This window comes from Salvelinus alpinus, chromosome 10 (assembly GCF_045679555.1).
Source record: "Salvelinus alpinus chromosome 10, SLU_Salpinus.1, whole genome shotgun sequence".
NCBI lineage: Eukaryota > Metazoa > Chordata > Actinopteri > Salmoniformes > Salmonidae > Salvelinus > Salvelinus alpinus.
The window spans coordinates 76,661,676-76,675,347 of NC_092095.1; the positions used below are offsets into that span (position 1 = coordinate 76,661,676).

The following is a 13,672-nucleotide window of genomic DNA, read 5'->3' on the forward strand; positions in this document are numbered from 1 at the left end:
ACACACACACACACACACACACACACACACACACACACACACACACCTGGTCCATTACCCTAGCCTCCCCCCTCCTCACACACACACACACCTGGTCCATTACCCTAGCCTCCCCCCTCCTCACACACACACACACCTGGTCCATTACCCTAGCCTCCCCCCTCCTCACACACACACACACCTGGTCCATTACCCTAGCCTCCCCCCTCCTCACACACACACACACCTGGTCCATTACCCTAGCCTCCCCCTCCTCACACACACACACACCTGGTCCATTACCCTAGCCTCCCCCCTCCTCACACACACACCTGGTCCATTACCCTAGCCTCCCCCCTCCTCACACACACACCTGGTCCATTACCCTAGCCTCCCCCCTCCTCACACACACCTGGTCCATTACCCTAGCCTCCCCCCTCCTCACACACACACCTGGTCCATTACCCTAGCCTCCCCCCTCCTCACACACACCTGGTCCATTACCCTAGCCTCCCCCCTCCTCACACACACACACACCTGGTCCATTACCCTAGCCTCCCCCCTCCTCACACACACACACACCTGGTCCATTACCCTAGCCTCCCCCTCCTCACACACACACCTGGTCCATTACCCTAGCCTCCCCCCTCCTCACACACACACCTGGTCCATTACCCTAGCCTCCCCCCTCCTCACACACACCTGGTCCATTACCCTAGCCTCCCCCCTCCTCACACACACACCTGGTCCATTACCCTAGCCTCCCCCCTCCTCACACACACACCTGGTCCATTACCCTAGCCTCCCCCCTCCTCACACACACACCTGGTCCATTACCCTAGCCTCCCCCCTCCTCACACACACACCTGGTCCATTACCCTAGCCTCCCCCCTCCTCACACACACACCTGGTCCATTACCCTAGCCTCCCCCCTCCTCACACACACACCTGGTCCATTACCCTAGCCTCCCCCCTCCTCACACACACACCTGGTCCATTACCCTAGCCTCCCCCCTCCTCACACACACACCTGGTCCATTACCCTAGCCTCCCCCCTCCTCACACACACACACACCTGGTCCATTACCCTAGCCTCCCCCCTCCACACACACACACCTGGTCCATTACCCTAGCCTCCCCCCTCCACACACACACACCTGGTCCATTACCCTAGCCTCCCCCCTCCACACACACACACCTGGTCCATTACCCTAGCCTCCCCCTCCTCACACACACACACCTGGTCCATTACCCTAGCCTCCCCCCTCCTCACACACACACCTGGTCCATTACCCTAGCCTCCCCCCTCCTCACACACACACACCTGGTCCATTACCCTAGCCTCCCCCCTCCTCACACACACACCTGGTCCATTACCCTAGCCTCCCCCCTCCTCACACACACACCTGGTCCATTACCCTAGCCTCCCCCCTCCTCACACACACACCTGGTCCATTACCCTAGCCTCCCCCTCCTCACACACACACCTGGTCCATTACCCTAGCCTCCCCCTCCTCACACACACACCTGGTCCATTACCCTAGCCTCCCCCCTCCTCACACACACACCTGGTCCATTACCCTAGCCTCCCCCCTCCTCACACACACACCTGGTCCATTACCCTAGCCTCCCCCTCCTCACACACACACCTGGTCCATTACCCTAGCCTCCCCCCTCCTCACACACACACACACCTGGTCCATTACCCTAGCCTCCCCCCTCCACACACACACACCTGGTCCATTACCCTAGCCTCCCCCCTCCACACACACACACCTGGTCCATTACCCTAGCCTCCCCCCTCCACACACACACACCTGGTCCATTACCCTAGCCTCCCCCTCCTCACACACACACACCTGGTCCATTACCCTAGCCTCCCCCCTCCTCACACACACACCTGGTCCATTACCCTAGCCTCCCCCTCCTCACACACACACACCTGGTCCATTACCCTAGCCTCCCCCCTCCTCACACACACACCTGGTCCATTACCCTAGCCTCCCCCCTCCTCACACACACACCTGGTCCATTACCCTAGCCCCCCCCTCCTCACACACACACACCTGGTCCATTACCCTAGCCTCCCCCTCCTCACACACACACCTGGTCCATTACCCTAGCCCCCCCTCCTCACACACACACACCTGGTCCATTACCCTAGCCTCCCCCCTCCTCACACACACACCTGGTCCATTACCCTAGCCCCCCCTCCTCACACACACACACCTGGTCCATTACCCTAGCCTCCCCCCTCCTCACACACACACCTGGTCCATTACCCTAGCCCCCCCTCCTCACACACACACACCTGGTCCATTACCTTAGCCTCCCCCTCCTCACACACACACCTGGTCCATTACCCTAGCCTCCCCCCTCCTCACACACACACACCTGGTCCATTACCCTAGCCCCCCTCCTCACACACACACACCTGGTCCATTACCCTAGCCTCCCCCCTCCTCACACACACACCTGGTCCATTACCCTAGCCTCCCCCCTCCTCACACACTGCCTGGTCCATTACCCTAGCCTCCCCCCTCCTCACACACACACCTGGTCCATTACCCTAGCCTCCCCCCTCCTCACACACTGCCTGGTCCATTACCCTAGCCTCCCCCCTCCTCACACACACACCTGGTCCATTACCCTAGCCTCCCCCCTCCTCACACACTGCCTGGTCCATTACCCTAGCCTCCCCCCTCCTCACACACACACCTGGTCCATTACCCTAGCCTCCCCCCTCCTCACACACACCTGGTCCATTACCCTAGCCTCCCCCCTCCTCACACACACACCTGGTCCATTACCCTAGCCTCCCCCTCCTCACACACACACACCTGGTCCATTACCCTAGCCTCCCCCCTCCTCACACACACACACACCTGGTCCATTACCCTAGCCTCCCCCTCCTCACACACACACCTGGTCCATTACCCTAGCCTCCCCCCTCCTCACACACACACCTGGTCCATTACCCTAGCCTCCCCCCTCCTCACACACACCTGGTCCATTACCCTAGCCTCCCCCCTCCTCACACACACACCTGGTCCATTACCCTAGCCTCCCCCCTCCTCACACACACACCTGGTCCATTACCCTAGCCTCCCCCCTCCTCACACACACACCTGGTCCATTACCCTAGCCTCCCCCTCCTCACACACACACCTGGTCCATTACCCTAGCCTCCCCCCTCCTCACACACACACCTGGTCCATTACCCTAGCCTCCCCCCTCCTCACACACACACCTGGTCCATTACCCTAGCCTCCCCCCTCCTCACACACACACCTGGTCCATTACCCTAGCCTCCCCCCTCCTCACACACACACCTGGTCCATTACCCTAGCCTCCCCCTCCTCACACACACACCTGGTCCATTACCCTAGCCTCCCCCCTCCTCACACACACACACACCTGGTCCATTACCCTAGCCTCCCCCCTCCACACACACACACCTGGTCCATTACCCTAGCCCCCCCTCCACACACACACACCTGGTCCATTACCCTAGCCTCCCCCCTCCACACACACACACCTGGTCCATTACCCTAGCCTCCCCCCTCCTCACACACACACACCTGGTCCATTACCCTAGCCTCCCCCTCCTCACACACACACCTGGTCCATTACCCTAGCCTCCCCCTCCTCACACACACACACCTGGTCCATTACCCTAGCCTCCCCCTCCTCACACACACACCTGGTCCATTACCCTAGCCTCCCCCCTCCTCACACACACACCTGGTCCATTACCCTAGCCTCCCCCCTCCTCACACACACACCTGGTCCATTACCCTAGCCTCCCCCCTCCTCACACACACACCTGGTCCATTACCCTAGCCTCCCCCCTCCTCACACACACACCTGGTCCATTACCCTAGCCTCCCCCCTCCTCACACACACACCTGGTCCATTACCCTAGCCTCCCCCCTCCTCACACACACACCTGGTCCATTACCCTAGCCTCCCCCCTCCTCACACACACACCTGGTCCATTACCCTAGCCTCCCCCCTCCTCACACACACACCTGGTCCATTACCCTAGCCTCCCCCCTCCTCACACACACACCTGGTCCATTACCCTAGCCTCCCCCTCCTCACACACACACCTGGTCCATTACCCTAGCCTCCCCCCTCCTCACACACACACCTGGTCCATTACCCTAGCCTCCCCCCTCCTCACACACACACCTGGTCCATTACCCTAGCCTCCCCCCTCCTCACACACACACACCTGGTCCATTACCCTAGCCTCCCCCCTCCTCACACACACACCTGGTCCATTACCCTAGCCCCCCCTCCTCACACACACACACCTGGTCCATTACCCTAGCCTCCCCCTCCTCACACACCCACCTGGTCCATTACCCTAGCCTCCCCCTCCTCACACACACACCTGGTCCATTACCCTAGCCTCCCCCCTCCTCACACACACACCTGGTCCATTACCCTAGCCTCCCCCTCCTCACACACACACCTGGTCCATTACCCTAGCCTCCCCCCTCCTCACACACACACCTGGTCCATTACCCTAGCCTCCCCCCTCCTCACACACACACCTGGTCCATTACCCTAGCCTCCCCCCTCCTCACACACACACCTGGTCCATTACCCTAGCCCCCCCCTCCTCACACACACACACCTGGTCCATTACCCTAGCCTCCCCCCTCCTCACACACACACCTGGTCCATTACCCTAGCCCCCCTCCTCACACACACACACCTGGTCCATTACCCTAGCCTCCCCCCTCCTCACACACACACCTGGTCCATTACCCTAGCCCCCCCCCTCCACACACACACACCTGGTCCATTACCCTAGCCTCCCCCCTCCACACACACACACCTGGTCCATTACCCTAGCCTCCCCCCTCCACACACACACACCTGGTCCATTACCCTAGCCTCCCCCTCCTCACACACACACACCTGGTCCATTACCCTAGCCTCCCCCCTCCTCACACACACACCTGGTCCATTACCCTAGCCTCCCCCTCCTCACACACACACACCTGGTCCATTACCCTAGCCTCCCCCCTCCTCACACACACACCTGGTCCATTACCCTAGCCTCCCCCTCCTCACACACACACCTGGTCCATTACCCTAGCCCCCCTCCTCACACACACACACCTGGTCCATTACCCTAGCCTCCCCCCTCCTCACACACACACCTGGTCCATTACCCTAGCCCCCCCTCCTCACACACACACACCTGGTCCATTACCCTAGCCTCCCCCTCCTCACACACACACCTGGTCCATTACCCTAGCCCCCCCCTCCTCACACACACACACCTGGTCCATTACCCTAGCCTCCCCCCTCCTCACACACACACCTGGTCCATTACCCTAGCCCCCCCCTCCTCACACACACACACCTGGTCCATTACCCTAGCCTCCCCCCTCCTCACACACACACCTGGTCCATTACCCTAGCCCCCCCCCTCCACACACACACACCTGGTCCATTACCCTAGCCTCCCCCCTCCACACACACACACCTGGTCCATTACCCTAGCCTCCCCCCTCCACACACACACACCTGGTCCATTACCCTAGCCTCCCCCCTCCTCACACACACACACCTGGTCCATTACCCTAGCCTCCCCCCTCCTCACACACACACCTGGTCCATTACCCTAGCCTCCCCCCTCCTCACACACACACACCTGGTCCATTACCCTAGCCTCCCCCCTCCTCACACACACACACCTGGTCCATTACCCTAGCCTCCCCCCTCCTCACACACACACCTGGTCCATTACCCTAGCCTCCCCCTCCTCACACACACACCTGGTCCATTACCCTAGCCCCCCCCTCCTCACACACACACACCTGGTCCATTACCCTAGCCTCCCCCCTCCTCACACACACACCTGGTCCATTACCCTAGCCCCCCCCTCCTCACACACACACACCTGGTCCATTACCCTAGCCTCCCCCCTCCTCACACACACACCTGGTCCATTACCCTAGCCCCCCCCTCCTCACACACACACACCTGGTCCATTACCCTAGCCTCCCCCCTCCTCACACACACACACCTGGTCCATTACCCTAGCCCCCCCCTCCTCACACACACACACCTGGTCCATTACCCTAGCCTCCCCCCTCCTCACACACACACCTGGTCCATTACCCTAGCCCCCCCCTCCTCACACACACACACCTGGTCCATTACCCTAGCCTCCCCCCTCCTCACACACACACCTGGTCCATTACCCTAGCCTCCCCCCTCCTCACACACACACACCTGGTCCATTACCCTAGCCCCCCCCTCCTCACACACACACACCTGGTCCATTACCCTAGCCTCCCCCCTCCTCACACACACACCTGGTCCATTACCCTAGCCTCCCCCCTCCTCACACACTGCCTGGTCCATTACCCTAGCCTCCCCCCTCCTCACACACACACCTGGTCCATTACCCTAGCCTCCCCCCTCCTCACACACTGCCTGGTCCATTACCCTAGCCTCCCCCCTCCTCACACACACACCTGGTCCATTACCCTAGCCTCCCCCCTCCTCACACACTGCCTGGTCCATTACCCTAGCCTCCCCCCTCCTCACACACACACCTGGTCCATTACCCTAGCCTCCCCCCTCCTCACACACACACACCTGGTCCATTACCCTAGCCCCCCCCTCCTCACACACACACACCTGGTCCATTACCCTAGCCTCCCCCCTCCTCACACACACACCTGGTCCATTACCCTAGCCTCCCCCCTCCTCACACACTGCCTGGTCCATTACCCTAGCCTCCCCCCTCCTCACACACACACCTGGTCCATTACCCTAGCCTCCCCCCTCCTCACACACTGCCTGGTCCATTACCCTAGCCTCCCCCCTCCTCACACACACACCTGGTCCATTACCCTAGCCGCCCCCCTCCTCACACACACACCTGGTCCATTACCCTAGCCTCCCCCCTCCTCACACACACACCTGGTCCATTACCCTAGCCTCCCCCCTCCTCACACACTGCCTGGTCCATTACCCTAGCCTCCCCCCTCCTCACACACACACCTGGTCCATTACCCTAGCCTCCCCCCTCCTCACACACTGCCTGGTCCATTACCCTAGCCTCCCCCCTCCTCACACACACACCTGGTCCATTACCCTAGCCGCCCCCCTCCTCACACACACACCTGGTCCATTACCCTAGCCTCCCCCCTCCTCACACACACACCTGGTCCATTACCCTAGCCTCCCCCCTCCTCACACACACACCTGGTCCATTACCCTAGCCCCCCCCCTCCTCACACACACACCTGGTCCATTACCCTAGCCTCCCCCCTCCTCACACACACACCTGGTCCATTACCCTAGCCTCCCCCCTCCTCACACACACACCTGGTCCATTACCCTAGCCTCCCCCCTCCTCACACACACACCTGGTCCATTACCCTAGCCTCCCCCCTCCTCACACACACACCTGGTCCATTACCCTAGCCTCCCCCCTCCTCACACACACACCTGGTCCATTACCCTAGCCTCCCCCCTCCTCACACACACACCTGGTCCATTACCCTAGCCTCCCCCCTCCTCACACACACACACCTGGTCCATTACCCTAGCCTCCCCCCTCCTCACACACACACACCTGGTCCATTACCCTAGCCTCCCCCTCCTCACACACACACACCTGGTCCATTACCCTAGCCTCCCCCCTCCTCACACACACACCTGGTCCATTACCCTAGCCTCCCCCCTCCTCACACACACCTGGTCCATTACCCTAGCCTCCCCCTCCTCACACACACACCTGGTCCATTACCCTAGCCTCCCCCCTCCTCACACACACACCTGGTCCATTACCCTAGCCTCCCCCCTCCTCACACACACACCTGGTCCATTACCCTAGCCTCCCCCCTCCTCACACACACCTGGTCCATTACCCTAGCCTCCCCCCTCCTCACACACACACCTGGTCCATTACCCTAGCCTCCCCCCTCCTCACACACACCTGGTCCATTACCCTAGCCTCCCCCCTCCACACACACACACACCTGGTCCATTACCCTAGCCTCCCCCCTCCTCACACACACCTGGTCCATTACCCTAGCCTCCCCCCTCCTCACACACACCTGGTCCATTACCCTAGCCTCCCCCCTCCACACACACACACACCTGGTCCATTACCCTAGCCTCCCCCCTCCTCACACACACACCTGGTCCATTACCCTAGCCTCCCCCCTCCTCACACACACACCTGGTCCATTACCCTAGCCCCCCCCCTCCTCACACACACACCTGGTCCATTACCCTAGCCTCCCCCCTCCTCACACACACACCTGGTCCATTACCCTAGCCTCCCCCTCCTCACACACACACCTGGTCCATTACCCTAGCCTCCCCCCTCCTCACACACACACCTGGTCCATTACCCTAGCCTCCCCCCTCCTCACACACACACCTGGTCCATTACCCTAGCCTCCCCCCTCCTCACACACACACCTGGTCCATTACCCTAGCCTCCCCCCTCCTCACACACACACACCTGGTCCATTACCCTAGCCTCCCCCCTCCTCACACACACACCTGGTCCATTACCCTAGCCTCCCCCCTCCTCACACACACCTGGTCCATTACCCTAGCCTCCCCCCTCCTCACACACACACCTGGTCCATTACCCTAGCCTCCCCCCTCCTCACACACACACCTGGTCCATTACCCTAGCCTCCCCCCTCCTCACACACACACCTGGTCCATTACCCTAGCCTCCCCCCTCCTCACACACACACCTGGTCCATTACCCTAGCCTCCCCCTCCTCACACACACACCTGGTCCATTACCCTAGCCTCCCCCCTCCTCACACACACACCTGGTCCATTACCCTAGCCTCCCCCCTCCTCACACACACACCTGGTCCATTACCCTAGCCTCCCCCCTCCTCACACACACACACACCTGGTCCATTACCCTAGCCTCCCCCCTCCTCACACACACCTGGTCCATTACCCTAGCCTCCCCCCTCCTCACACACACACACACCTGGTCCATTACCCTAGCCTCCCCCCTCCTCACACACACACCTGGTCCATTACCCTAGCCTCCCCCCTCCTCACACACACACCTGGTCCATTACCCTAGCCTCCCCCCTCCTCACACACACACCTGGTCCATTACCCTAGCCTCCCCCCTCCTCACACACACACCTGGTCCATTACCCTAGCCCCCCCCCTCCTCACACACACACCTGGTCCATTACCCTAGCCTCCCCCCTCCTCACACACACACCTGGTCCATTACCCTAGCCTCCCCCCTCCTCACACACACACCTGGTCCATTACCCTAGCCTCCCCCCTCCTCACACACACACACACCTGGTCCATTACCCTAGCCTCCCCCCTCCACACACACACACACCTGGTCCATTACCCTAGCCCCCCCCTCCTCACACACACACCTGGTCCATTACCCTAGCCTCCCCCCTCCTCACACACACACACACCTGGCCCATTACCCTAGCCCCCCCCTCCTCACACACACACCTGGTCCATTACCCTAGCCTCCCCCCTCCTCACACACACCTGGTCCATTACCCTAGCCTCCCCCCTCCTCACACACACCTGGTCCATTACCCTAGCCTCCCCCCTCCTCACACACACCTGGTCCATTACCCTAGCCCCCCCCTCCTCACACACACACCTGGTCCATTACCCTAGCCTCCCCCCTCCTCACACACACACACACCTGGTCCATTACCCTAGCCCCCCCCTCCTCACACACACACCTGGTCCATTACCCTAGCCCCCCCCTCCTCACACACACCTGGTCCATTACCCTAGCCTCCCCCCTCCTCACACACACCTGGTCCATTACCCTAGCCTCCCCCCTCCTCACACACACCTGGTCCATTACCCTAGCCTCCCCCTCCTCACACACACCTGGTCCATTACCCTAGCCTCCCCCCTCCTCACACACACCTGGTCCATTACCCTAGCCTCCCCCCTCCTCACACACACCTGGTCCATTACCCTAGCCTCCCCCCTCCTCACACACACACACCTGGTCCATTACCCTAGCCTCCCCCCTCCTCACACACACACACCTGGTCCATTACCCTAGCCCCCCCCTCCTCACACACACACCTGGTCCATTACCCTAGCCTCCCCCCTCCTCACACACACACCTGGTCCATTACCCTAGCCTCCCCCCTCCTCACACACACACCTGGTCCATTACCCTAGCCTCCCCCCTCCTCACACACACACACACCTGGTCCATTACCCTAGCCTCCCCCCTCCACACACACACACACCTGGTCCATTACCCTAGCCCCCCCCTCCTCACACACACACCTGGTCCATTACCCTAGCCTCCCCCCTCCTCACACACACACACACCTGGCCCATTACCCTAGCCCCCCCCTCCTCACACACACACCTGGTCCATTACCCTAGCCTCCCCCCTCCTCACACACACCTGGTCCATTACCCTAGCCCCCCCCTCCTCACACACACCTGGTCCATTACCCTAGCCTCCCCCCTCCTCACACACACCTGGTCCATTACCCTAGCCCCCCCTCCTCACACACACACCTGGTCCATTACCCTAGCCTCCCCCCTCCTCACACACACACACACCTGGTCCATTACCCTAGCCCCCCCCTCCTCACACACACACCTGGTCCATTACCCTAGCCCCCCCCTCCTCACACACACCTGGTCCATTACCCTAGCCTCCCCCCTCCTCACACACACCTGGTCCATTACCCTAGCCTCCCCCCTCCTCACACACACCTGGTCCATTACCCTAGCCCCCCCCTCCTCACACACACACCTGGTCCATTACCCTAGCCTCCCCCCTCCTCACACACACACACACCTGGTCCATTACCCTAGCCCCCCCCTCCTCACACACACACCTGGTCCATTACCCTAGCCCCCCCCTCCTCACACACACCTGGTCCATTACCCTAGCCTCCCCCCTCCTCACACACACCTGGTCCATTACCCTAGCCTCCCCCCTCCTCACACACACCTGGTCCATTACCCTAGCCTCCCCCCTCCTCACACACACCTGGTCCATTACCCTAGCCTCCCCCTCCTCACACACACCTGGTCCATTACCCTAGCCTCCCCCCTCCTCACACACACCTGGTCCATTACCCTAGCCTCCCCCCTCCTCACACACACACACCTGGTCCATTACCCTAGCCTCCCCCCTCCTCACACACACACACCTGGTCCATTACCCTAGCCCCCCCCTCCTCACACACACACCTGGTCCATTACCCTAGCCTCCCCCCTCCTCACACACACACCTGGTCCATTACCCTAGCCTCCCCCCTCCTCACACACACACCTGGTCCATTACCCTAGCCTCCCCCTCCTCACACACACACCTGGTCCATTACCCTAGCCTCCCCCCTCCTCACACACACACCTGGTCCATTACCCTAGCCTCCCCCCTCCTCACACACACACACACCTGGTCCATTACCCTAGCCTCCCCCCTCCACACACACACACACCTGGTCCATTACCCTAGCCTCCCCCCTCCTCACACACACACACCTGGTCCATTACCCTAGCCTCCCCCCTCCTCACACACACACACCTGGTCCATTACCCTAGCCCCCCCCCTCCTCACACACACACCTGGTCCATTACCCTAGCCTCCCCCCTCCTCACACACACACCTGGTCCATTACCCTAGCCTCCCCCCTCCTCACACACACACCTGGTCCATTACCCTAGCCTCCCCCTCCTCACACACACACCTGGTCCATTACCCTAGCCTCCCCCCTCCTCACACACACACCTGGTCCATTACCCTAGCCTCCCCCCTCCTCACACACACACACACCTGGCCCATTACCCTAGCCCCCCTCCTCACACACACACCTGGTCCATTACCCTAGCCTCCCCCCTCCTCACACACACCTGGTCCATTACCCTAGCCCCCCCTCCTCACACACACCTGGTCCATTACCCTAGCCTCCCCCCTCCTCACACACACCTGGTCCATTACCCTAGCCCCCCCCTCCTCACACACACACCTGGTCCATTACCCTAGCCTCCCCCTCCTCACACACACACACACCTGGTCCATTACCCTAGCCCCCCCCTCCTCACACACACACCTGGTCCATTACCCTAGCCCCCCTCCTCACACACACCTGGTCCATTACCCTAGCCTCCCCCCTCCTCACACACACCTGGTCCATTACCCTAGCCTCCCCCCTCCTCACACACACCTGGTCCATTACCCTAGCCTCCCCCCTCCTCACACACACCTGGTCCATTACCCTAGCCTCCCCCCTCCTCACACACACCTGGTCCATTACCCTAGCCTCCCCCCTCCTCACACACACCTGGTCCATTACCCTAGCCTCCCCCCTCCTCACACACACACACCTGGTCCATTACCCTAGCCTCCCCCCTCCTCACACACACACACCTGGTCCATTACCCTAGCCCCCCCCTCCTCACACACACACCTGGTCCATTACCCTAGCCTCCCCCCTCCTCACACACACACCTGGTCCATTACCCTAGCCTCCCCCCTCCTCACACACACACCTGGTCCATTACCCTAGCCTCCCCCCTCCTCACACACACACACACCTGGTCCATTACCCTAGCCTCCCCCCTCCACACACACACACACCTGGTCCATTACCCTAGCCCCCCCCTCCTCACACACACACCTGGTCCATTACCCTAGCCTCCCCCCTCCTCACACACACACACACCTGGCCCATTACCCTAGCCCCCCCCTCCTCACACACACACCTGGCCCATTACCCTAGCCTCCCCCCTCCTCACACACACCTGGTCCATTACCCTAGCCCCCCCCTCCTCACACACACCTGGTCCATTACCCTAGCCTCCCCCTCCTCACACACACCTGGTCCATTACCCTAGCCCCCCCCTCCTCACACACACACCTGGTCCATTACCCTAGCCTCCCCCCTCCTCACACACACACACACCTGGTCCATTACCCTAGCCCCCCCCTCCTCACACACACACCTGGTCCATTACCCTAGCCCCCCCCTCCTCACACACACCTGGTCCATTACCCTAGCCTCCCCCCTCCTCACACACACCTGGTCCATTACCCTAGCCTCCCCCCTCCTCACACACACCTGGTCCATTACCCTAGCCCCCCCCTCCTCACACACACACCTGGTCCATTACCCTAGCCTCCCCCCTCCTCACACACACACACACCTGGTCCATTACCCTAGCCCCCCCCTCCTCACACACACACCTGGTCCATTACCCTAGCCCCCCCTCCTCACACACACCTGGTCCATTACCCTAGCCTCCCCCCTCCTCACACACACCTGGTCCATTACCCTAGCCTCCCCCCTCCTCACACACACCTGGTCCATTACCCTAGCCTCCCCCCTCCTCACACACACCTGGTCCATTACCCTAGCCTCCCCCCTCCTCACACACACCTGGTCCATTACCCTAGCCTCCCCCCTCCTCACACACACCTGGTCCATTACCCTAGCCTCCCCCCTCCTCACACACACACACCTGGTCCATTACCCTAGCCTCCCCCTCCTCACACACACACACCTGGTCCATTACCCTAGCCCCCCCCTCCTCACACACACACCTGGTCCATTACCCTAGCCTCCCCCCTCCTCACACACACACCTGGTCCATTACCCTAGCCTCCCCCCTCCTCACACACACACCTGGTCCATTACCCTAGCCT

General features: G+C 61.1%; 1 protein-coding gene across 1 annotated transcript in view; it reads left to right on the plus strand.

The window, feature by feature from the left end:
* The window catches only part of LOC139532997 (protein diaphanous homolog 3-like), a 187,682-nt gene that overhangs the window by 142,809 nt on the left and 31,201 nt on the right, over positions 1-13,672 (plus strand). The gene's annotated exons all lie outside the window — the stretch shown is intronic.